We start from the raw sequence: 23,298 nt of genomic DNA, 5'->3' as shown, positions 1-23,298 counted from the left end.
GGCGGGAGGGACGAGGAGAATGCCGGGGTGCGGGGGGTGCGCGGTGAGGCGCCCTGGCTGCGGGCAGGGGGAGGCGGCCTGGGAAGAGAGCTGGAGTGTCCTGGGGGCCGCTGAAGCAGGAGGTGGGCCGGTGTTGGCCTGGCGCTGCGGGCAGGGGCGGCAGCAGGTGGTGCAGCAGCAGCAGCAGCAGCAGCAGCAGGGGTGGAGGGCGGGCTTGGGCGGGCGGTGGGGCAGGGCAGGGCAGGGCAGGGCAGGGCAGGGCAGCGCGGAGGGCGGGCAGGGGCGGCAGCAGGCTGAAGAGCGGCTGTGAGGCGGCGTGTGTCGTCTACGGCCATACCACCCTGAACGCGCCCGATCTCGTCTGATCTCGGAAGCTAAGCAGGGTCGGGCCTGGTTAGTACTTGGATGGGAGACCGCCTGGGAATACCGGGTGCTGTAGGCTTTTGCCCCCAGCCCATGCCCGCTCCCTCCTTTTCCTGCCAGCCTGCCTGCCCGCCCCGCTCGCCCACCCAGCCCCAGCCCACACCCCCGACCAGCTCGGAACCCCGGCACACCACCAGCGCCCGGCCTGCTTGCCCTGCCACCTGCTACCCTGCCTGCCTACCTGCTCTGGCCTGCCCAGCTTCCCTTCCCTTCCCCTGCCTGCTGCTGCTGCTCTCCCAGCGCTCCGCCACACGCCTCCCACGCCCCATGCAACCCAGGGGCCCGCCGCCACCGCCGCCTGCAACGGTGTCCACCCCGAGGCCCCACACACACTAGCCAGCGCCCCAGCCCGCCCTACCCTGCACAGCCACCTGCCACACACACACACACAGCCGCCCAGCCAACCTCTTCTGCCAAGCACGCACACACTCACGCCACGCCACGCCACCATCTGCCCTCGGCCCGCAGCCTCCCTGGCCACCTGCCCACACCCACCTGCCCACACCCACACCCACACCCACACCCCGGAATCGGGCCCCTCCAGGGCACACAGCGCCCGCAGCCAGCCCCCAACAGCACCAACAGCAGCACCACCTCGCCAGCCCAGGCTCGCCACTGCGCAGGGCCCGCCTGCACGCACACTCAGTGGTCCTGTGCCAGGCCTGGGGAGAACCTTGCCTGCACGCCACCTGCCAGAGCCCACCCGAGGGACCCCCTCCCCCACCCACCCGGCCGGCCGGCAACCCTCCCCCGGCCCCCGCAGACACACCCCCACCGCAGACACCCGCCGCAGCAGTCCCGCCCGTGGGTGTAGGGGATGCCCAGGCGCCCCACTGTGGCGTGGGCAAACCTGCCCTGTGGACCGAAATCCCTCCTGTGCCTCGAAGCCTGTGGGTGGTGTAGGACTGAGTGCGTGCCTGCTGCCTGCGTGCTGGCCAGCGAGTGGGGTCCCTGCGTGCTGGCCTGTGCGTGCGTGTGTGCATCAGTCGGTGGGTGAGGGTGACCCCGTGCGCTGGAGTGGGCCGTGCGGCGCGGCGCGGCGACCCCGGTGCCCGGTCCCGACCCGTGGTGGTGCCCAGCGTGGCTGATTGCTGCTTGCTTGCTTGCTTGCTTGCTTGCTTGCTTGCTTGGTGGGAGTGAGGGTGGCTGTGGGGGAAGGGGTGGGGGTGGGAGAGGGGTGGGATGGGGAGCGGGGAGCGTCCCCGGGGCCCCCAGGTCTCCACGGGCGGGGCCCGCCGGGGCTGGGTGTCTGGGACCCCGTGGGTGCGGGCGGGCGGGCGGGCGGGCATGCGGGCGTGTGCCAGCTGCCGGGGCTCCCAGCGTCGTGCCCAGCCGTAGGAGGGCAGGGCGCAGCAGTGTGAGGCGCCCCCTGGAAGCCCGGCCGCGAAGGCCACCCCTCCAGCCCTCTCCGGCGGCGGTGCCTCCTCCCCAGCTGCGGGAGGCGGGAGGGACGAGGAGAATGCCGGGGTGCGGGGGGTGCGCGGTGAGGCGCCCTGGCTGCGGGCAGGGGGAGGCGGCCTGGGAAGAGAGCTGGAGTGTCCTGGGGGCCGCTGAAGCAGGAGGTGGGCCGGTGTTGGCCTGGCGCTGCGGGCAGGGGCGGCAGCAGGTGTGCAGCAGCAGCAGCAGCAGCAGCAGCAGGGGTGGAGGGCGGGCTTGGGCGGGCGGTGGGGCAGGGCAGGGCAGGGCAGGGCAGGGCAGGGCAGCGCGGAGGGCGGGCAGGGGCGGCAGCAGGCTGAAGAGCGGCTGTGAGGCGGCGTGTGTCGTCTACGGCCATACCACCCTGAACGCGCCCGATCTCGTCTGATCTCGGAAGCTAAGCAGGGTCGGGCCTGGTTAGTACTTGGATGGGAGACCGCCTGGGAATACCGGGTGCTGTAGGCTTTTGCCCCCAGCCCATGCCCGCTCCCTCCTTTTCCTGCCAGCCTGCCTGCCCGCCCCGCTCGCCCACCCAGCCCCAGCCCACACCCCCGACCAGCTCGGAACCCCGGCACACCACCAGCGCCCGGCCTGCTTGCCCTGCCACCTGCTACCCTGCCTGCCTACCTGCTCTGGCCTGCCCAGCTTCCCTTCCCTTCCCCTGCCTGCTGCTGCTGCTCTCCCAGCGCTCCGCCACACGCCTCCCACGCCCCATGCAACCCAGGGGCCCGCCGCCACCGCCGCCTGCAACGGTGTCCACCCCGAGGCCCCACACACACTAGCCAGCGCCCCAGCCCGCCCTACCCTGCACAGCCACCTGCCACACACACACACACAGCCGCCCAGCCAACCTCTTCTGCCAAGCACGCACACACTCACGCCACGCCACGCCACCATCTGCCCTCGGCCCGCAGCCTCCCTGGCCACCTGCCCACACCCACCTGCCCACACCCACACCCACACCCACACCCCGGAATCGGGCCCCTCCAGGGCACACAGCGCCCGCAGCCAGCCCCCAACAGCACCAACAGCAGCACCACCTCGCCAGCCCAGGCTCGCCACTGCGCAGGGCCCGCCTGCACGCACACTCAGTGGTCCTGTGCCAGGCCTGGGGAGAACCTTGCCTGCACGCCACCTGCCAGAGCCCACCCGAGGGACCCCCTCCCCCACCCACCCGGCCGGCCGGCAACCCTCCCCCGGCCCCCGCAGACACACCCCCACCGCAGACACCCGCCGCAGCAGTCCCGCCCGTGGGTGTAGGGGATGCCCAGGCGCCCCACTGTGGCGTGGGCAAACCTGCCCTGTGGACCGAAATCCCTCCTGTGCCTCGAAGCCTGTGGGTGGTGTAGGACTGAGTGCGTGCCTGCTGCCTGCGTGCTGGCCAGCGAGTGGGGTCCCTGCGTGCTGGCCTGTGCGTGCGTGTGTGCATCAGTCGGTGGGTGAGGGTGACCCCGTGCGCTGGAGTGGGCCGTGCGGCGCGGCGCGGCGACCCCGGTGCCCGGTCCCGACCCGTGGTGGTGCCCAGCGTGGCTGATTGCTTGCTTGCTTGCTTGCTTGCTTGCTTGCTTGCTTGCTTGGTGGGAGTGAGGGTGGCTGTGGGGGAAGGGGTGGGGGTGGGAGAGGGGTGGGATGGGGAGCGGGGAGCGTCCCCGGGGCCCCCAGGTCTCCACGGGCGGGGCCCGCCGGGGCTGGGTGTCTGGGACCCCGTGGGTGCGGGCGGGCGGGCGGGCGGGCATGCGGGCGTGTGCCAGCTGCCGGGGCTCCCAGCGTCGTGCCCAGCCGTAGGAGGGCAGGGCGCAGCAGTGTGAGGCGCCCCCTGGAAGCCCGGCCGCGAAGGCCACCCCTCCAGCCCTCTCCGGCGGCGGTGCCTCCTCCCCAGCTGCGGGAGGCGGGAGGGACGAGGAGAATGCCGGGGTGCGGGGGGTGCGCGGTGAGGCGCCCTGGCTGCGGGCAGGGGGAGGCGGCCTGGGAAGAGAGCTGGAGTGTCCTGGGGGCCGCTGAAGCAGGAGGTGGGCCGGTGTTGGCCTGGCGCTGCGGGCAGGGGCGGCAGCAGGTGGTGCAGCAGCAGCAGCAGCAGCAGCAGCAGCAGGGGTGGAGGGCGGGCTTGGGCGGGCGGTGGGGCAGGGCAGGGCAGGGCAGGGCAGGGCAGCGCGGAGGGCGGGCAGGGGCGGCAGCAGGCTGAAGAGCGGCTGTGAGGCGGCGTGTGTCGTCTACGGCCATACCACCCTGAACGCGCCCGATCTCGTCTGATCTCGGAAGCTAAGCAGGGTCGGGCCTGGTTAGTACTTGGATGGGAGACCGCCTGGGAATACCGGGTGCTGTAGGCTTTTGCCCCCAGCCCATGCCCGCTCCCTCCTTTTCCTGCCAGCCTGCCTGCCCGCCCCGCTCGCCCACCCAGCCCCAGCCCACACCCCCGACCAGCTCGGAACCCCGGCACACCACCAGCGCCCGGCCTGCTTGCCCTGCCACCTGCTACCCTGCCTGCCTACCTGCTCTGGCCTGCCCAGCTTCCCTTCCCTTCCCCTGCCTGCTGCTGCTGCTCTCCCAGCGCTCCGCCACACGCCTCCCACGCCCCATGCAACCCAGGGGCCCGCCGCCACCGCCGCCTGCAACGGTGTCCACCCCGAGGCCCCACACACACTAGCCAGCGCCCCAGCCCGCCCTACCCTGCACAGCCACCTGCCACACACACACACACAGCCGCCCAGCCAACCTCTTCTGCCAAGCACGCACACACTCACGCCACGCCACGCCACCATCTGCCCTCGGCCCGCAGCCTCCCTGGCCACCTGCCCACACCCACCTGCCCACACCCACACCCACACCCACACCCCGGAATCGGGCCCCTCCAGGGCACACAGCGCCCGCAGCCAGCCCCCAACAGCACCAACAGCAGCACCACCTCGCCAGCCCAGGCTCGCCACTGCGCAGGGCCCGCCTGCACGCACACTCAGTGGTCCTGTGCCAGGCCTGGGGAGAACCTTGCCTGCACGCCACCTGCCAGAGCCCACCCGAGGGACCCCCTCCCCCACCCACCCGGCCGGCCGGCAACCCTCCCCCGGCCCCCGCAGACACACCCCCACCGCAGACACCCGCCGCAGCAGTCCCGCCCGTGGGTGTAGGGGATGCCCAGGCGCCCCACTGTGGCGTGGGCAAACCTGCCCTGTGGACCGAAATCCCTCCTGTGCCTCGAAGCCTGTGGGTGGTGTAGGACTGAGTGCGTGCCTGCTGCCTGCGTGCTGGCCAGCGAGTGGGGTCCCTGCGTGCTGGCCTGTGCGTGCGTGTGTGCATCAGTCGGTGGGTGAGGGTGACCCCGTGCGCTGGAGTGGGCCGTGCGGCGCGGCGCGGCGACCCCGGTGCCCGGTCCCGACCCGTGGTGGTGCCCAGCGTGGCTGATTGCTTGCTTGCTTGCTTGCTTGCTTGCTTGCTTGCTTGGTGGGAGTGAGGGTGGCTGTGGGGGAAGGGGTGGGGGTGGGAGAGGGGTGGGATGGGGAGCGGGGAGCGTCCCCGGGGCCCCCAGGTCTCCACGGGCGGGGCCCGCCGGGGCTGGGTGTCTGGGACCCCGTGGGTGCGGGCGGGCGGGCGGGCGGGCATGCGGGCGTGTGCCAGCTGCCGGGGCTCCCAGCGTCGTGCCCAGCCGTAGGAGGGCAGGGCGCAGCAGTGTGAGGCGCCCCCTGGAAGCCCGGCCGCGAAGGCCACCCCTCCAGCCCTCTCCGGCGGCGGTGCCTCCTCCCCAGCTGCGGGAGGCGGGAGGGACGAGGAGAATGCCGGGGTGCGGGGGGTGCGCGGTGAGGCGCCCTGGCTGCGGGCAGGGGGAGGCGGCCTGGGAAGAGAGCTGGAGTGTCCTGGGGGCCGCTGAAGCAGGAGGTGGGCCGGTGTTGGCCTGGCGCTGCGGGCAGGGGCGGCAGCAGGGTGCAGCAGCAGCAGCAGCAGCAGCAGCAGGGGTGGAGGGCGGGCTTGGGCGGGCGGTGGGGCAGGGCAGGGCAGGGCAGGGCAGGGCAGGGCAGCGCGGAGGGCGGGCAGGGGCGGCAGCAGGCTGAAGAGCGGCTGTGAGGCGGCGTGTGTCGTCTACGGCCATACCACCCTGAACGCGCCCGATCTCGTCTGATCTCGGAAGCTAAGCAGGGTCGGGCCTGGTTAGTACTTGGATGGGAGACCGCCTGGGAATACCGGGTGCTGTAGGCTTTTGCCCCCAGCCCATGCCCGCTCCCTCCTTTTCCTGCCAGCCTGCCTGCCCGCCCCGCTCGCCCACCCAGCCCCAGCCCACACCCCCGACCAGCTCGGAACCCCGGCACACCACCAGCGCCCGGCCTGCTTGCCCTGCCACCTGCTACCCTGCCTGCCTACCTGCTCTGGCCTGCCCAGCTTCCCTTCCCTTCCCCTGCCTGCTGCTGCTGCTCTCCCAGCGCTCCGCCACACGCCTCCCACGCCCCATGCAACCCAGGGGCCCGCCGCCACCGCCGCCTGCAACGGTGTCCACCCCGAGGCCCCACACACACTAGCCAGCGCCCCAGCCCGCCCTACCCTGCACAGCCACCTGCCACACACACACACACAGCCGCCCAGCCAACCTCTTCTGCCAAGCACGCACACACTCACGCCACGCCACGCCACCATCTGCCCTCGGCCCGCAGCCTCCCTGGCCACCTGCCCACACCCACCTGCCCACACCCACACCCACACCCACACCCCGGAATCGGGCCCCTCCAGGGCACACAGCGCCCGCAGCCAGCCCCCAACAGCACCAACAGCAGCACCACCTCGCCAGCCCAGGCTCGCCACTGCGCAGGGCCCGCCTGCACGCACACTCAGTGGTCCTGTGCCAGGCCTGGGGAGAACCTTGCCTGCACGCCACCTGCCAGAGCCCACCCGAGGGACCCCCTCCCCCACCCACCCGGCCGGCCGGCAACCCTCCCCCGGCCCCCGCAGACACACCCCCACCGCAGACACCCGCCGCAGCAGTCCCGCCCGTGGGTGTAGGGGATGCCCAGGCGCCCCACTGTGGCGTGGGCAAACCTGCCCTGTGGACCGAAATCCCTCCTGTGCCTCGAAGCCTGTGGGTGGTGTAGGACTGAGTGCGTGCCTGCTGCCTGCGTGCTGGCCAGCGAGTGGGGTCCCTGCGTGCTGGCCTGTGCGTGCGTGTGTGCATCAGTCGGTGGGTGAGGGTGACCCCGTGCGCTGGAGTGGGCCGTGCGGCGCGGCGCGGCGACCCCGGTGCCCGGTCCCGACCCGTGGTGGTGCCCAGCGTGGCTGATTGCTTGCTTGCTTGCTTGCTTGCTTGCTTGCTTGCTTGGTGGGAGTGAGGGTGGCTGTGGGGGAAGGGGTGGGGGTGGGAGAGGGGTGGGATGGGGAGCGGGGAGCGTCCCCGGGGCCCCCAGGTCTCCACGGGCGGGGCCCGCCGGGGCTGGGTGTCTGGGACCCCGTGGGTGCGGGCGGGCGGGCGGGCGGGCATGCGGGCGTGTGCCAGCTGCCGGGGCTCCCAGCGTCGTGCCCAGCCGTAGGAGGGCAGGGCGCAGCAGTGTGAGGCGCCCCCTGGAAGCCCGGCCGCGAAGGCCACCCCTCCAGCCCTCTCCGGCGGCGGTGCCTCCTCCCCAGCTGCGGGAGGCGGGAGGGACGAGGAGAATGCCGGGGTGCGGGGGGTGCGCGGTGAGGCGCCCTGGCTGCGGGCAGGGGGAGGCGGCCTGGGAAGAGAGCTGGAGTGTCCTGGGGGCCGCTGAAGCAGGAGGTGGGCCGGTGTTGGCCTGGCGCTGCGGGCAGGGGCGGCAGCAGGTGTGCAGCAGCAGCAGCAGCAGCAGCAGCAGGGGTGGAGGGCGGGCTTGGGCGGGCGGTGGGGCAGGGCAGGGCAGGGCAGGGCAGGGCAGGGCAGCGCGGAGGGCGGGCAGGGGCGGCAGCAGGCTGAAGAGCGGCTGTGAGGCGGCGTGTGTCGTCTACGGCCATACCACCCTGAACGCGCCCGATCTCGTCTGATCTCGGAAGCTAAGCAGGGTCGGGCCTGGTTAGTACTTGGATGGGAGACCGCCTGGGAATACCGGGTGCTGTAGGCTTTTGCCCCCAGCCCATGCCCGCTCCCTCCTTTTCCTGCCAGCCTGCCTGCCCGCCCCGCTCGCCCACCCAGCCCCAGCCCACACCCCCGACCAGCTCGGAACCCCGGCACACCACCAGCGCCCGGCCTGCTTGCCCTGCCACCTGCTACCCTGCCTGCCTACCTGCTCTGGCCTGCCCAGCTTCCCTTCCCTTCCCCTGCCTGCTGCTGCTGCTCTCCCAGCGCTCCGCCACACGCCTCCCACGCCCCATGCAACCCAGGGGCCCGCCGCCACCGCCGCCTGCAACGGTGTCCACCCCGAGGCCCCACACACACTAGCCAGCGCCCCAGCCCGCCCTACCCTGCACAGCCACCTGCCACACACACACACACAGCCGCCCAGCCAACCTCTTCTGCCAAGCACGCACACACTCACGCCACGCCACGCCACCATCTGCCCTCGGCCCGCAGCCTCCCTGGCCACCTGCCCACACCCACCTGCCCACACCCACACCCACACCCACACCCCGGAATCGGGCCCCTCCAGGGCACACAGCGCCCGCAGCCAGCCCCCAACAGCACCAACAGCAGCACCACCTCGCCAGCCCAGGCTCGCCACTGCGCAGGGCCCGCCTGCACGCACACTCAGTGGTCCTGTGCCAGGCCTGGGGAGAACCTTGCCTGCACGCCACCTGCCAGAGCCCACCCGAGGGACCCCCTCCCCCACCCACCCGGCCGGCCGGCAACCCTCCCCCGGCCCCCGCAGACACACCCCCACCGCAGACACCCGCCGCAGCAGTCCCGCCCGTGGGTGTAGGGGATGCCCAGGCGCCCCACTGTGGCGTGGGCAAACCTGCCCTGTGGACCGAAATCCCTCCTGTGCCTCGAAGCCTGTGGGTGGTGTAGGACTGAGTGCGTGCCTGCTGCCTGCGTGCTGGCCAGCGAGTGGGGTCCCTGCGTGCTGGCCTGTGCGTGCGTGTGTGCATCAGTCGGTGGGTGAGGGTGACCCCGTGCGCTGGAGTGGGCCGTGCGGCGCGGCGCGGCGACCCCGGTGCCCGGTCCCGACCCGTGGTGGTGCCCAGCGTGGCTGATTGCTTGCTTGCTTGCTTGCTTGCTTGCTTGCTTGCTTGCTTGGTGGGAGTGAGGGTGGCTGTGGGGGAAGGGGTGGGGGTGGGAGAGGGGTGGGATGGGGAGCGGGGAGCGTCCCCGGGGCCCCCAGGTCTCCACGGGCGGGGCCCGCCGGGGCTGGGTGTCTGGGACCCCGTGGGTGCGGGCGGGCGGGCGGGCGGGCATGCGGGCGTGTGCCAGCTGCCGGGGCTCCCAGCGTCGTGCCCAGCCGTAGGAGGGCAGGGCGCAGCAGTGTGAGGCGCCCCCTGGAAGCCCGGCCGCGAAGGCCACCCCTCCAGCCCTCTCCGGCGGCGGTGCCTCCTCCCCAGCTGCGGGAGGCGGGAGGGACGAGGAGAATGCCGGGGTGCGGGGGGTGCGCGGTGAGGCGCCCTGGCTGCGGGCAGGGGGAGGCGGCCTGGGAAGAGAGCTGGAGTGTCCTGGGGGCCGCTGAAGCAGGAGGTGGGCCGGTGTTGGCCTGGCGCTGCGGGCAGGGGCGGCAGCAGGTGTGCAGCAGCAGCAGCAGCAGCAGCAGCAGCAGGGGTGGAGGGCGGGCTTGGGCGGGCGGTGGGGCAGGGCAGGGCAGGGCAGGGCAGGGCAGGGCAGCGCGGAGGGCGGGCAGGGGCGGCAGCAGGCTGAAGAGCGGCTGTGAGGCGGCGTGTGTCGTCTACGGCCATACCACCCTGAACGCGCCCGATCTCGTCTGATCTCGGAAGCTAAGCAGGGTCGGGCCTGGTTAGTACTTGGATGGGAGACCGCCTGGGAATACCGGGTGCTGTAGGCTTTTGCCCCCAGCCCATGCCCGCTCCCTCCTTTTCCTGCCAGCCTGCCTGCCCGCCCCGCTCGCCCACCCAGCCCCAGCCCACACCCCCGACCAGCTCGGAACCCCGGCACACCACCAGCGCCCGGCCTGCTTGCCCTGCCACCTGCTACCCTGCCTGCCTACCTGCTCTGGCCTGCCCAGCTTCCCTTCCCTTCCCCTGCCTGCTGCTGCTGCTCTCCCAGCGCTCCGCCACACGCCTCCCACGCCCCATGCAACCCAGGGGCCCGCCGCCACCGCCGCCTGCAACGGTGTCCACCCCGAGGCCCCACACACACTAGCCAGCGCCCCAGCCCGCCCTACCCTGCACAGCCACCTGCCACACACACACACACAGCCGCCCAGCCAACCTCTTCTGCCAAGCACGCACACACTCACGCCACGCCACGCCACCATCTGCCCTCGGCCCGCAGCCTCCCTGGCCACCTGCCCACACCCACCTGCCCACACCCACACCCACACCCACACCCCGGAATCGGGCCCCTCCAGGGCACACAGCGCCCGCAGCCAGCCCCCAACAGCACCAACAGCAGCACCACCTCGCCAGCCCAGGCTCGCCACTGCGCAGGGCCCGCCTGCACGCACACTCAGTGGTCCTGTGCCAGGCCTGGGGAGAACCTTGCCTGCACGCCACCTGCCAGAGCCCACCCGAGGGACCCCCTCCCCCACCCACCCGGCCGGCCGGCAACCCTCCCCCGGCCCCCGCAGACACACCCCCACCGCAGACACCCGCCGCAGCAGTCCCGCCCGTGGGTGTAGGGGATGCCCAGGCGCCCCACTGTGGCGTGGGCAAACCTGCCCTGTGGACCGAAATCCCTCCTGTGCCTCGAAGCCTGTGGGTGGTGTAGGACTGAGTGCGTGCCTGCTGCCTGCGTGCTGGCCAGCGAGTGGGGTCCCTGCGTGCTGGCCTGTGCGTGCGTGTGTGCATCAGTCGGTGGGTGAGGGTGACCCCGTGCGCTGGAGTGGGCCGTGCGGCGCGGCGCGGCGACCCCGGTGCCCGGTCCCGACCCGTGGTGGTGCCCAGCGTGGCTGATTGCTTGCTTGCTTGCTTGCTTGCTTGCTTGCTTGCTTGCTTGGTGGGAGTGAGGGTGGCTGTGGGGGAAGGGGTGGGGGTGGGAGAGGGGTGGGATGGGGAGCGGGGAGCGTCCCCGGGGCCCCCAGGTCTCCACGGGCGGGGCCCGCCGGGGCTGGGTGTCTGGGACCCCGTGGGTGCGGGCGGGCGGGCGGGCGGGCATGCGGGCGTGTGCCAGCTGCCGGGGCTCCCAGCGTCGTGCCCAGCCGTAGGAGGGCAGGGCGCAGCAGTGTGAGGCGCCCCCTGGAAGCCCGGCCGCGAAGGCCACCCCTCCAGCCCTCTCCGGCGGCGGTGCCTCCTCCCCAGCTGCGGGAGGCGGGAGGGACGAGGAGAATGCCGGGGTGCGGGGGGTGCGCGGTGAGGCGCCCTGGCTGCGGGCAGGGGGAGGCGGCCTGGGAAGAGAGCTGGAGTGTCCTGGGGGCCGCTGAAGCAGGAGGTGGGCCGGTGTTGGCCTGGCGCTGCGGGCAGGGGCGGCAGCAGGTGTGCAGCAGCAGCAGCAGCAGCAGCAGCAGGGGTGGAGGGCGGGCTTGGGCGGGCGGTGGGGCAGGGCAGGGCAGGGCAGGGCAGGGCAGGGCAGCGCGGAGGGCGGGCAGGGGCGGCAGCAGGCTGAAGAGCGGCTGTGAGGCGGCGTGTGTCGTCTACGGCCATACCACCCTGAACGCGCCCGATCTCGTCTGATCTCGGAAGCTAAGCAGGGTCGGGCCTGGTTAGTACTTGGATGGGAGACCGCCTGGGAATACCGGGTGCTGTAGGCTTTTGCCCCCAGCCCATGCCCGCTCCCTCCTTTTCCTGCCAGCCTGCCTGCCCGCCCCGCTCGCCCACCCAGCCCCAGCCCACACCCCCGACCAGCTCGGAACCCCGGCACACCACCAGCGCCCGGCCTGCTTGCCCTGCCACCTGCTACCCTGCCTGCCTACCTGCTCTGGCCTGCCCAGCTTCCCTTCCCTTCCCCTGCCTGCTGCTGCTGCTCTCCCAGCGCTCCGCCACACGCCTCCCACGCCCCATGCAACCCAGGGGCCCGCCGCCACCGCCGCCTGCAACGGTGTCCACCCCGAGGCCCCACACACACTAGCCAGCGCCCCAGCCCGCCCTACCCTGCACAGCCACCTGCCACACACACACACACAGCCGCCCAGCCAACCTCTTCTGCCAAGCACGCACACACTCACGCCACGCCACGCCACCATCTGCCCTCGGCCCGCAGCCTCCCTGGCCACCTGCCCACACCCACCTGCCCACACCCACACCCACACCCACACCCCGGAATCGGGCCCCTCCAGGGCACACAGCGCCCGCAGCCAGCCCCCAACAGCACCAACAGCAGCACCACCTCGCCAGCCCAGGCTCGCCACTGCGCAGGGCCCGCCTGCACGCACACTCAGTGGTCCTGTGCCAGGCCTGGGGAGAACCTTGCCTGCACGCCACCTGCCAGAGCCCACCCGAGGGACCCCCTCCCCCACCCACCCGGCCGGCCGGCAACCCTCCCCCGGCCCCCGCAGACACACCCCCACCGCAGACACCCGCCGCAGCAGTCCCGCCCGTGGGTGTAGGGGATGCCCAGGCGCCCCACTGTGGCGTGGGCAAACCTGCCCTGTGGACCGAAATCCCTCCTGTGCCTCGAAGCCTGTGGGTGGTGTAGGACTGAGTGCGTGCCTGCTGCCTGCGTGCTGGCCAGCGAGTGGGGTCCCTGCGTGCTGGCCTGTGCGTGCGTGTGTGCATCAGTCGGTGGGTGAGGGTGACCCCGTGCGCTGGAGTGGGCCGTGCGGCGCGGCGCGGCGACCCCGGTGCCCGGTCCCGACCCGTGGTGGTGCCCAGCGTGGCTGATTGCTTGCTTGCTTGCTTGCTTGCTTGCTTGCTTGCTTGGTGGGAGTGAGGGTGGCTGTGGGGGAAGGGGTGGGGGTGGGAGAGGGGTGGGATGGGGAGCGGGGAGCGTCCCCGGGGCCCCCAGGTCTCCACGGGCGGGGCCCGCCGGGGCTGGGTGTCTGGGACCCCGTGGGTGCGGGCGGGCGGGCGGGCGGGCATGCGGGCGTGTGCCAGCTGCCGGGGCTCCCAGCGTCGTGCCCAGCCGTAGGAGGGCAGGGCGCAGCAGTGTGAGGCGCCCCCTGGAAGCCCGGCCGCGAAGGCCACCCCTCCAGCCCTCTCCGGCGGCGGTGCCTCCTCCCCAGCTGCGGGAGGCGGGAGGGACGAGGAGAATGCCGGGGTGCGGGGGGTGCGCGGTGAGGCGCCCTGGCTGCGGGCAGGGGGAGGCGGCCTGGGAAGAGAGCTGGAGTGTCCTGGGGGCCGCTGAAGCAGGAGGTGGGCCGGTGTTGGCCTGGCGCTGCGGGCAGGGGCGGCAGCAGGTGTGCAGCAGCAGCAGCAGCAGCAGCAGCAGGGGTGGAGGGCGGGCTTGGGCGGGCGGTGGGGCAGGGCAGGGCAGGGCAGGGCAGGGCAGGGCAGCGCGGAGGGCGGGCAGGGGCGGCAGCAGGCTGAAGAGCGGCTGTGAGGCGGCGTGTGTCGTCTACGGCCATACCACCCTGAACGCGCCCGATCTCGTCTGATCTCGGAAGCTAAGCAGGGTCGGGCCTGGTTAGTACTTGGATGGGAGACCGCCTGGGAATACCGGGTGCTGTAGGCTTTTGCCCCCAGCCCATGCCCGCTCCCTCCTTTTCCTGCCAGCCTGCCTGCCCGCCCCGCTCGCCCACCCAGCCCCAGCCCACACCCCCGACCAGCTCGGAACCCCGGCACACCACCAGCGCCCGGCCTGCTTGCCCTGCCACCTGCTACCCTGCCTGCCTACCTGCTCTGGCCTGCCCAGCTTCCCTTCCCTTCCCCTGCCTGCTGCTGCTGCTCTCCCAGCGCTCCGCCACACGCCTCCCACGCCCCATGCAACCCAGGGGCCCGCCGCCACCGCCGCCTGCAACGGTGTCCACCCCGAGGCCCCACACACACTAGCCAGCGCCCCAGCCCGCCCTACCCTGCACAGCCACCTGCCACACACACACACACAGCCGCCCAGCCAACCTCTTCTGCCAAGCACGCACACACTCACGCCACGCCACGCCACCATCTGCCCTCGGCCCGCAGCCTCCCTGGCCACCTGCCCACACCCACCTGCCCACACCCACACCCACACCCACACCCCGGAATCGGGCCCCTCCAGGGCACACAGCGCCCGCAGCCAGCCCCCAACAGCACCAACAGCAGCACCACCTCGCCAGCCCAGGCTCGCCACTGCGCAGGGCCCGCCTGCACGCACACTCAGTGGTCCTGTGCCAGGCCTGGGGAGAACCTTGCCTGCACGCCACCTGCCAGAGCCCACCCGAGGGACCCCCTCCCCCACCCACCCGGCCGGCCGGCAACCCTCCCCCGGCCCCCGCAGACACACCCCCACCGCAGACACCCGCCGCAGCAGTCCCGCCCGTGGGTGTAGGGGATGCCCAGGCGCCCCACTGTGGCGTGGGCAAACCTGCCCTGTGGACCGAAATCCCTCCTGTGCCTCGAAGCCTGTGGGTGGTGTAGGACTGAGTGCGTGCCTGCTGCCTGCGTGCTGGCCAGCGAGTGGGGTCCCTGCGTGCTGGCCTGTGCGTGCGTGTGTGCATCAGTCGGTGGGTGAGGGTGACCCCGTGCGCTGGAGTGGGCCGTGCGGCGCGGCGCGGCGACCCCGGTGCCCGGTCCCGACCCGTGGTGGTGCCCAGCGTGGCTGATTGCTTGCTTGCTTGCTTGCTTGCTTGCTTGCTTGCTTGCTTGGTGGGAGTGAGGGTGGCTGTGGGGGAAGGGGTGGGGGTGGGAGAGGGGTGGGATGGGGAGCGGGGAGCGTCCCCGGGGCCCCCAGGTCTCCACGGGCGGGGCCCGCCGGGGCTGGGTGTCTGGGACCCCGTGGGTGCGGGCGGGCGGGCGGGCGGGCATGCGGGCGTGTGCCAGCTGCCGGGGCTCCCAGCGTCGTGCCCAGCCGTAGGAGGGCAGGGCGCAGCAGTGTGAGGCGCCCCCTGGAAGCCCGGCCGCGAAGGCCACCCCTCCAGCCCTCTCCGGCGGCGGTGCCTCCTCCCCAGCTGCGGGAGGCGGGAGGGACGAGGAGAATGCCGGGGTGCGGGGGGTGCGCGGTGAGGCGCCCTGGCTGCGGGCAGGGGGAGGCGGCCTGGGAAGAGAGCTGGAGTGTCCTGGGGGCCGCTGAAGCAGGAGGTGGGCCGGTGTTGGCCTGGCGCTGCGGGCAGGGGCGGCAGCAGGTGGTGCAGCAGCAGCAGCAGCAGCAGCAGCAGCAGGGGTGGAGGGCGGGCTTGGGCGGGCGGTGGGGCAGGGCAGGGCAGGGCAGGGCAGGGCAGGGCAGCGCGGAGGGCGGGCAGGGGCGGCAGCAGGCTGAAGAGCGGCTGTGAGGCGGCGTGTGTCGTCTACGGCCATACCACCCTGAACGCGCCCGATCTCGTCTGATCTCGGAAGCTAAGCAGGGTCGGGCCTGGTTAGTACTTGGATGGGAGACCGCCTGGGAATACCGGGTGCTGTAGGCTTTTGCCCCCAGCCCATGCCCGCTCCCTCCTTTTCCTGCCAGCCTGCCTGCCCGCCCCGCTCGCCCACCCAGCCCCAGCCCACACCCCCGACCAGCTCGGAACCCCGGCACACCACCAGCGCCCGGCCTGCTTGCCCTGCCACCTGCTACCCTGCCTGCCTACCTGCTCTGGCCTGCCCAGCTTCCCTTCCCTTCCCCTGCCTGCTGCTGCTGCTCTCCCAGCGCTCCGCCACACGCCTCCCACGCCCCATGCAACCCAGGGGCCCGCCGCCACCGCCGCCTGCAACGGTGTCCACCCCGAGGCCCCACACACACTAGCCAGCGCCCCAGCCCGCCCTACCCTGCACAGCCACCTGCCACACACACACACACAGCCGCCCAGCCAACCTCTTCTGCCAAGCACGCACACACTCACGCCACGCCACGCCACCATCTGCCCTCGGCCCGCAGCCTCCCTGGCCACCTGCCCACACCCACCTGCCCACACCCACACCCACACCCACACCCCGGAATCGGGCCCCTCCAGGGCACACAGCGCCCGCAGCCAGCCCCCAACAGCACCAACAGCAGCACCACCTCGCCAGCCCAGGCTCGCCACTGCGCAGGGCCCGCCTGCACGCACACTCAGTGGTCCTGTGCCAGGCCTGGGGAGAACCTTGCCTGCACGCCACCTGCCAGAGCCCACCCGAGGGACCCCCTCCCCCACCCACCCGGCCGGCCGGCAACCCTCCCCCGGCCCCCGCAGACACACCCCCACCGCAGACACCCGCCGCAGCAGTCCCGCCCGTGGGTGTAGGGGATGCCCAGGCGCCCCACTGTGGCGTGGGCAAACCTGCCCTGTGGACCGAAATCCCTCCTGTGCCTCGAAGCCTGTGGGTGGTGTAGGACTGAGTGCGTGCCTGCTGCCTGCGTGCTGGCCAGCGAGTGGGGTCCCTGCGTGCTGGCCTGTGCGTGCGTGTGTGCATCAGTCGGTGGGTGAGGGTGACCCCGTGCGCTGGAGTGGGCCGTGCGGCGCGGCGCGGCGACCCCGGTGCCCGGTCCCGACCCGTGGTGGTGCCCAGCGTGGCTGATTGCTTGCTTGCTTGCTTGCTTGCTTGCTTGCTTGCTTGGTGGGAGTGAGGGTGGCTGTGGGGGAAGGGGTGGGGGTGGGAGAGGGGTGGGATGGGGAGCGGGGAGCGTCCCCGGGGCCCCCAGGTCTCCACGGGCGGGGCCCGCCGGGGCTGGGTGTCTGGGACCCCGTGGGTGCGGGCGGGCGGGCGGGCGGGCATGCGGGCGTGTGCCAGCTGCCGGGGCTCCCAGCGTCGTGCCCAGCCGTAGGAGGGCAGGGCGCAGCAGTGTGAGGCGCCCCCTGGAAGCCCGGCCGCGAAGGCCACCCCTCCAGCCCTCTCCGGCGGCGGTGCCTCCTCCCCAGCTGCGGGAGGCGGGAGGGACGAGGAGAATGCCGGGGTGCGGGGGGTGCGCGGTGAGGCGCCCTGGCTGCGGGCAGGGGGAGGCGGCCTGGGAAGAGAGCTGGAGTGTCCTGGGGGCCGCTGAAGCAGGAGGTGGGCCGGTGTTGGCCTGGCGCTGCGGGCAGGGGCGGCAGCAGGTGGTGCAGCAGCAGCAGCAGCAGCAGCAGCAGGGGTGGAGGGCGGGCTTGGGCGGGCGGTGGGGCAGGGCAGGGCAGGGCAGGGCAGGGCAGGGCAGCGCGGAGGGCGGGCAGGGGCGGCAGCAGGCTGAAGAGCGGCTGTGAGGCGGCGTGTGTCGTCTACGGCCATACCACCCTGAACGCGCCCGATCTCGTCTGATCTCGGAAGCTAAGCAGGGTCGGGCCTGGTTAGTACTTGGATGGGAGACCGCCTGGGAATACCGGGTGCTGTAGGCTTTTGCCCCCAGCCCATGCCCGCTCCCTCCTTTTCCTGCCAGCCTGCCTGCCCGCCCCGCTCGCCCACCCAGCCCCAGCCCACACCCCCGACCAGCTCGGAACCCCGGCACACCACCAGCGCCCGGCCTGCTTGCCCTGCCACCTGCTACCCTGCCTGCCTACCTGCTCTGGCCTGCCCAGCTTCCCTTCCCTTCCCCTGCCTGCTGCTGCTGCTCTCCCAGCGCTCCGCCACACGCCTCCCACGCCCCATGCAACCCAGGGGCCCGCCGCCACCGCCGCCTGCAACGGTGTCCACCCCGAGGCCCCACACACACTAGCCAGCGCCCCAGCCCGCCCTACCCTGCACAGCCACCTGCCACACACACACACACAGCCGCCCAGCCAACCTCTTCTGCCAAGCACGCACACACTCACGCCACGCCACGCCACCATCTGCCCTCGGCCCGCAGCCTCCCTGGCCACCTGCCCACACCCACCTGCCCACACCCACACCCACACCCACACCCCGGAATCGGGCCCCTCCAGGGCACACAGCGCCCGCAGCCAGCCCCCAACAGCACCAACAGCAGCACCACCTCGCCAGCCCAGGCTCGCCACTGCGCAGGGCCCGCCTGCACGCACACTCAGTGGTCCTGTGCCAGGCCTGGGGAGAACCTTGCCTGCACGCCACCTGCCAGAGCCCACCCGAGGGACCCCCTCCCCCACCCACCCGGCCGGCCGGCAACCCTCCCCCGGCCCCCGCAGACACACCCCCACCGCAGACACCCGCCGCAGCAGTCCCGCCCGTGGGTGTAGGGGATGCCCAGGCGCCCCACTGTGGCGTGGGCAAACCTGCCCTGTGGACCGAAATCCCTCCTGTGCCTCGAAGCCTGTGGGTGGTGTAGGACTGAGTGCGTGCCTGCTGCCTGCGTGCTGGCCAGCGAGTGGGGTCCCTGCGTGCTGGCCTGTGCGTGCGTGTGTGCATCAGTCGGTGGGTGAGGGTGACCCCGTGCGCTGGAGTGGGCCGTGCGGCGCGGCGCGGCGACCCCGGTGCCCGGTCCCGACCCGTGGTGGTGCCCAGCGTGGCTGATTGCTTGCTTGCTTGCTTGCTTGCTTGCTTGCTTGCTTGCTTGGTGGGAGTGAGGGTGGCTGTGGGGGAAGGGGTGGGGGTGGGAGAGGGGTGGGATGGGGAGCGGGGAGCGTCCCCGGGGCCCCCAGGTCTCCACGGGCGGGGCCCGCCGGGGCTGGGTGTCTGGGACCCCGTGGGTGCGGGCGGGCGGGCGGGCGGGCATGCGGGCGTGTGCCAGCTGCCGGGGCTCCCAGCGTCGTGCCCAGCCGTAGGAGGGCAGGGCGCAGCAGTGTGAGGCGCCCCCTGGAAGCCCGGCCGCGAAGGCCACCCCTCCAGCCCTCTCCGGCGGCGGTGCCTCCTCCCCAGCTGCGGGAGGCGGGAGGGACGAGGAGAATGCCGGGGTGCGGGGGGTGCGCGGTGAGGCGCCCTGGCTGCGGGCAGGGGGAGGCGGCCTGGGAAGAGAGCTGGAGTGTCCTGGGGGCCGCTGAAGCAGGAGGTGGGCCGGTGTTGGCCTGGCGCTGCGGGCAGGGGCGGCAGCAGGTGGTGCAGCAGCAGCAGCAGCAGCAGCAGCAGCAGGGGTGGAGGGCGGGCTTGGGCGGGCGGTGGGGCAGGGCAGGGCAGGGCAGGGCAGGGCAGGGCAGCGCGGAGGGCGGGCAGGGGCGGCAGCAGGCTGAAGAGCGGCTGTGAGGCGGCGTGTGTCGTCTACGGCCATACCACCCTGAACGCGCCCGATCTCGTCTGATCTCGGAAGCTAAGCAGGGTCGGGCCTGGTTAGTACTTGGATGGGAGACCGCCTGGGAATACCGGGTGCTGTAGGCTTTTGCCCCCAGCCCATGCCCGCTCCCTCCTTTTCCTGCCAGCCTGCCTGCCCGCCCCGCTCGCCCACCCAGCCCCAGCCCACACCCCCGACCAGCTCGGAACCCCGGCACACCACCAGCGCCCGGCCTGCTTGCCCTGCCACCTGCTACCCTGCCTGCCTACCTGCTCTGGCCTGCCCAGCTTCCCTTCCCTTCCCCTGCCTGCTGCTGCTGCTCTCCCAGCGCTCCGCCACACGCCTCCCACGCCCCATGCAACCCAGGGGCCCGCCGCCACCGCCGCCTGCAACGGTGTCCACCCCGAGGCCCCACACACACTAGCCAGCGCCCCAGCCCGCCCTACCCTGCACAGCCACCTGCCACACACACACACACAGCCGCCCAGCCAACCTCTTCTGCCAAGCACGCACACACTCACGCCACGCCACGCCACCATCTGCCCTCGGCCCGCAGCCTCCCTGGCCACCTGCCCACACCCACCTGCCCACACCCACACCCACACCCACACCCCGGAATCGGGCCCCTCCAGGGCACACAGCGCCCGCAGCCAGCCCCCAACAGCACCAACAGCAGCACCACCTCGCCAGCCCAGGCTCGCCACTGCGCAGGGCCCGCCTGCACGCACACTCAGTGGTCCTGTGCCAGGCCTGGGGAGAACCTTGCCTGCACGCCACCTGCCAGAGCCCACCCGAGGGACCCCCTCCCCCACCCACCCGGCCGGCCGGCAACCCTCCCCCGGCCCCCGCAGACACACCCCCACCGCAGACACCCGCCGCAGCAGTCCCGCCCGTGGGTGTAGGGGATGCCCAGGCGCCCCACTGTGGCGTGGGCAAACCTGCCCTGTGGACCGAAATCCCTCCTGTGCCTCGAAGCCTGTGGGTGGTGTAGGACTGAGTGCGTGCCTGCTGCCTGCGTGCTGGCCAGCGAGTGGGGTCCCTGCGTGCTGGCCTGTGCGTGCGTGTGTGCATCAGTCGGTGGGTGAGGGTGACCCCGTGCGCTGGAGTGGGCCGTGCGGCGCGGCGCGGCGACCCCGGTGCCCGGTCCCGACCCGTGGTGGTGCCCAGCGTGGCTGATTGCTTGCTTGCTTGCTTGCTTGCTTGCTTGCTTGCTTGCTTGGTGGGAGTGAGGGTGGCTGTGGGGGAAGGGGTGGGGGTGGGAGAGGGGTGGGATGGGGAGCGGGGAGCGTCCCCGGGGCCCCCAGGTCTCCACGGGCGGGGCCCGCCGGGGCTGGGTGTCTGGGACCCCGTGGGTGCGGGCGGGCGGGCGGGCGGGCATGCGGGCGTGTGCCAGCTGCCGGGGCTCCCAGCGTCGTGCCCAGCCGTAGGAGGGCAGGGCGCAGCAGTGTGAGGCGCCCCCTGGAAGCCCGGCCGCGAAGGCCACCCCTCCAGCCCTCTCCGGCGGCGGTGCCTCCTCCCCAGCTGCGGGAGGCGGGAGGGACGAGGAGAATGCCGGGGTGCGGGGGGTGCGCGGTGAGGCGCCCTGGCTGCGGGCAGGGGGAGGCGGCCTGGGAAGAGAGCTGGAGTGTCCTGGGGGCCGCTGAAGCAGGAGGTGGGCCGGTGTTGGCCTGGCGCTGCGGGCAGGGGCGGCAGCAGGTGGTGCAGCAGCAGCAGCAGCAGCAGCAGCAGGGGTGGAGGGCGGGCTTGGGCGGGCGGTGGGGCAGGGCAGGGCAGGGCAGGGCAGGGCAGGGCAGCGCGGAGGGCGGGCAGGGGCGGCAGCAGGCTGAAGAGCGGCTGTGAGGCGGCGTGTGTCGTCTACGGCCATACCACCCTGAACGCGCCCGATCTCGTCTGATCTCGGAAGCTAAGCAGGGTCGGGCCTGGTTAGTACTTGGATGGGAGACCGCCTGGGAATACCGGGTGCTGTAGGCTTTTGCCCCCAGCCCATGCCCGCTCCCTCCTTTTCCTGCCAGCCTGCCTGCCCGCCCCGCTCGCCCACCCAGCCCCAGCCCACACCCCCGACCAGCTCGGAACCCCGGCACACCACCAGCGCCCGGCCTGCTTGCCCTGCCACCTGCTACCCTGCCTGCCTACCTGCTCTGGCCTGCCCAGCTTCCCTTCCCTTCCCCTGCCTGCTGCTGCTGCTCTCCCAGCGCTCCGCCACACGCCTCCCACGCCCCATGCAACCCAGGGGCCCGCCGCCACCGCCGCCTGCAACGGTGTCCACCCCGAGGCCCCACACACACTAGCCAGCGCCCCAGCCCGCCCTACCCTGCACAGCCACCTGCCACACACACACACACAGCCGCCCAGCCAACCTCTTCTGCCAAGCACGCACACACTCACGCCACGCCACGCCACCATCTGCCCTCGGCCCGCAGCCTCCCTGGCCACCTGCCCACACCCACCTGCCCACACCCACACCCACACCCACACCCCGGAATCGGGCCCCTCCAGGGCACACAGCGCCCGCAGCCAGCCCCCAACAGCACCAACAGCAGCACCACCTCGCCAGCCCAGGCTCGCCACTGCGCAGGGCCCGCCTGCACGCACACTCAGTGGTCCTGTGCCAGGCCTGGGGAGAACCTTGCCTGCACGCCACCTGCCAGAGCCCACCCGAGGGACCCCCTCCCCCACCCACCCGGCCGGCCGGCAACCCTCCCCCGGCCCCCGCAGACACACCCCCACCGCAGACACCCGCCGCAGCAGTCCCGCCCGTGGGTGTAGGGGATGCCCAGGCGCCCCACTGTGGCGTGGGCAAACCTGCCCTGTGGACCGAAATCCCTCCTGTGCCTCGAAGCCTGTGGGTGGTGTAGGACTGAGTGCGTGCCTGCTGCCTGCGTGCTGGCCAGCGAGTGGGGTCCCTGCGTGCTGGCCTGTGCGTGCGTGTGTGCATCAGTCGGTGGGTGAGGGTGACCCCGTGCGCTGGAGTGGGCCGTGCGGCGCGGCGCGGCGACCCCGGTGCCCGGTCCCGACCCGTGGTGGTGCCCAGCGTGGCTGATTGCTTGCTTGCTTGCTTGCTTGCTTGCTTGCTTGCTTGGTGGGAGTGAGGGTGGCTGTGGGGGAAGGGGTGGGGGTGGGAGAGGGGTGGGATGGGGAGCGGGGAGCGTCCCCGGGGCCCCCAGGTCTCCACGGGCGGGGCCCGCCGGGGCTGGGTGTCTGGGACCCCGTGGGTGCGGGCGGGCGGGCGGGCGGGCATGCGGGCGTGTGCCAGCTGCCGGGGCTCCCAGCGTCGTGCCCAGCCGTAGGAGGGCAGGGCGCAGCAGTGTGAGGCGCCCCCTGGAAGCCCGGCCGCGAAGGCCACCCCTCCAGCCCTCTCCGGCGGCGGTGCCTCCTCCCCAGCTGCGGGAGGCGGGAGGGACGAGGAGAATGCCGGGGTGCGGGGGGTGCGCGGTGAGGCGCCCTGGCTGCGGGCAGGGGGAGGCGGCCTGGGAAGAGAGCTGGAGTGTCCTGGGGGCCGCTGAAGCAGGAGGTGGGCCGGTGTTGGCCTGGCGCTGCGGGCAGGGGCGGCAGCAGGTGGTGCAGCAGCAGCAGCAGCAGCAGCAGCAGCAGGGGTGGAGGGCGGGCTTGGGCGGGCGGTGGGGCAGGGCAGGGCAGGGCAGGGCAGGGCAGGGCAGCGCGGAGGGCGGGCAGGGGCGGCAGCAGGCTGAAGAGCGGCTGTGAGGCGGCGTGTGTCGTCTACGGCCATACCACCCTGAACGCGCCCGATCTCGTCTGATCTCGGAAGCTAAGCAGGGTCGGGCCTGGTTAGTACTTGGATGGGAGACCGCCTGGGAATACCGGGTGCTGTAGGCTTTTGCCCCCAGCCCATGCCCGCTCCCTCCTTTTCCTGCCAGCCTGCCTGCCCGCCCCGCTCGCCCACCCAGCCCCAGCCCACACCCCCGACCAGCTCGGAACCCCGGCACACCACCAGCGCCCGGCCTGCTTGCCCTGCCACCTGCTACCCTGCCTGCCTACCTGCTCTGGCCTGCCCAGCTTCCCTTCCCTTCCCCTGCCTGCTGCTGCTGCTCTCCCAGCGCTCCGCCACACGCCTCCCACGCCCCATGCAACCCAGGGGCCCGCCGCCACCGCCGCCTGCAACGGTGTCCACCCCGAGGCCCCACACACACTAGCCAGCGCCCCAGCCCGCCCTACCCTGCACAGCCACCTGCCACACACACACACACAGCCGCCCAGCCAACCTCTTCTGCCAAGCACGCACACACTCACGCCACGCCACGCCACCATCTGCCCTCGGCCCGCAGCCTCCCTGGCCACCTGCCCACACCCACCTGCCCACACCCACACCCACACCCACACCC

The 23,298-nt window shown here is 72.9% G+C and overlaps 13 non-coding genes across 13 annotated transcripts; all 13 read left to right on the top strand.

Annotated features, from left to right (window-relative positions):
- The first annotated feature begins 323 nt into the window (after positions 1–323).
- On the top strand, positions 324–442 carry LOC121149943. The gene has a single exon (XR_005882888.1). It is a non-coding gene; the product is annotated as a 5S ribosomal RNA (ribosomal RNA).
- A 1,743-nt stretch (positions 443–2,185) lies between these two features.
- Positions 2,186–2,304, top strand: LOC121149941. Its single transcript, XR_005882887.1, has one exon. It is a non-coding gene; the product is annotated as a 5S ribosomal RNA (ribosomal RNA).
- Positions 2,305–4,047: 1,743 nt separating this feature from the next.
- LOC121149940 lies at positions 4,048–4,166 on the top strand. Its single transcript, XR_005882886.1, has one exon. It is a non-coding gene; the product is annotated as a 5S ribosomal RNA (ribosomal RNA).
- Positions 4,167–5,905: 1,739 nt separating this feature from the next.
- On the top strand, positions 5,906–6,024 carry LOC121149939. Its single transcript, XR_005882885.1, has one exon. It is a non-coding gene; the product is annotated as a 5S ribosomal RNA (ribosomal RNA).
- Positions 6,025–7,764: 1,740 nt separating this feature from the next.
- LOC121149938 lies at positions 7,765–7,883 on the top strand. The gene has a single exon (XR_005882884.1). It is a non-coding gene; the product is annotated as a 5S ribosomal RNA (ribosomal RNA).
- Positions 7,884–9,630: 1,747 nt separating this feature from the next.
- LOC121149937 lies at positions 9,631–9,749 on the top strand. The gene has a single exon (XR_005882883.1). It is a non-coding gene; the product is annotated as a 5S ribosomal RNA (ribosomal RNA).
- A 1,744-nt stretch (positions 9,750–11,493) lies between these two features.
- On the top strand, positions 11,494–11,612 carry LOC121149936. The gene has a single exon (XR_005882882.1). It is a non-coding gene; the product is annotated as a 5S ribosomal RNA (ribosomal RNA).
- Positions 11,613–13,352: 1,740 nt separating this feature from the next.
- LOC121149935 lies at positions 13,353–13,471 on the top strand. The gene has a single exon (XR_005882881.1). It is a non-coding gene; the product is annotated as a 5S ribosomal RNA (ribosomal RNA).
- Positions 13,472–15,219: 1,748 nt separating this feature from the next.
- LOC121149934 lies at positions 15,220–15,338 on the top strand. Its single transcript, XR_005882880.1, has one exon. It is a non-coding gene; the product is annotated as a 5S ribosomal RNA (ribosomal RNA).
- Positions 15,339–17,079: 1,741 nt separating this feature from the next.
- LOC121149976 lies at positions 17,080–17,198 on the top strand. Its single transcript, XR_005882917.1, has one exon. It is a non-coding gene; the product is annotated as a 5S ribosomal RNA (ribosomal RNA).
- A 1,748-nt stretch (positions 17,199–18,946) lies between these two features.
- LOC121149965 lies at positions 18,947–19,065 on the top strand. Its single transcript, XR_005882909.1, has one exon. It is a non-coding gene; the product is annotated as a 5S ribosomal RNA (ribosomal RNA).
- A 1,745-nt stretch (positions 19,066–20,810) lies between these two features.
- Positions 20,811–20,929, top strand: LOC121149956. Its single transcript, XR_005882901.1, has one exon. It is a non-coding gene; the product is annotated as a 5S ribosomal RNA (ribosomal RNA).
- A 1,744-nt stretch (positions 20,930–22,673) lies between these two features.
- Positions 22,674–22,792, top strand: LOC121149945. Its single transcript, XR_005882890.1, has one exon. It is a non-coding gene; the product is annotated as a 5S ribosomal RNA (ribosomal RNA).
- Positions 22,793–23,298: the final 506 nt, after the last annotated feature.

Source organism: Ochotona curzoniae, unplaced genomic scaffold, assembly GCF_017591425.1.
Source record: "Ochotona curzoniae isolate NIBS_2020 unplaced genomic scaffold, NIBS_Ocur_1.0 scaffold_4812, whole genome shotgun sequence".
NCBI lineage: Eukaryota > Metazoa > Chordata > Mammalia > Lagomorpha > Ochotonidae > Ochotona > Ochotona curzoniae.
Note: the sequence above shows the minus strand (reverse complement) of the source record. Positions and strands in the feature narration are given on the sequence as shown.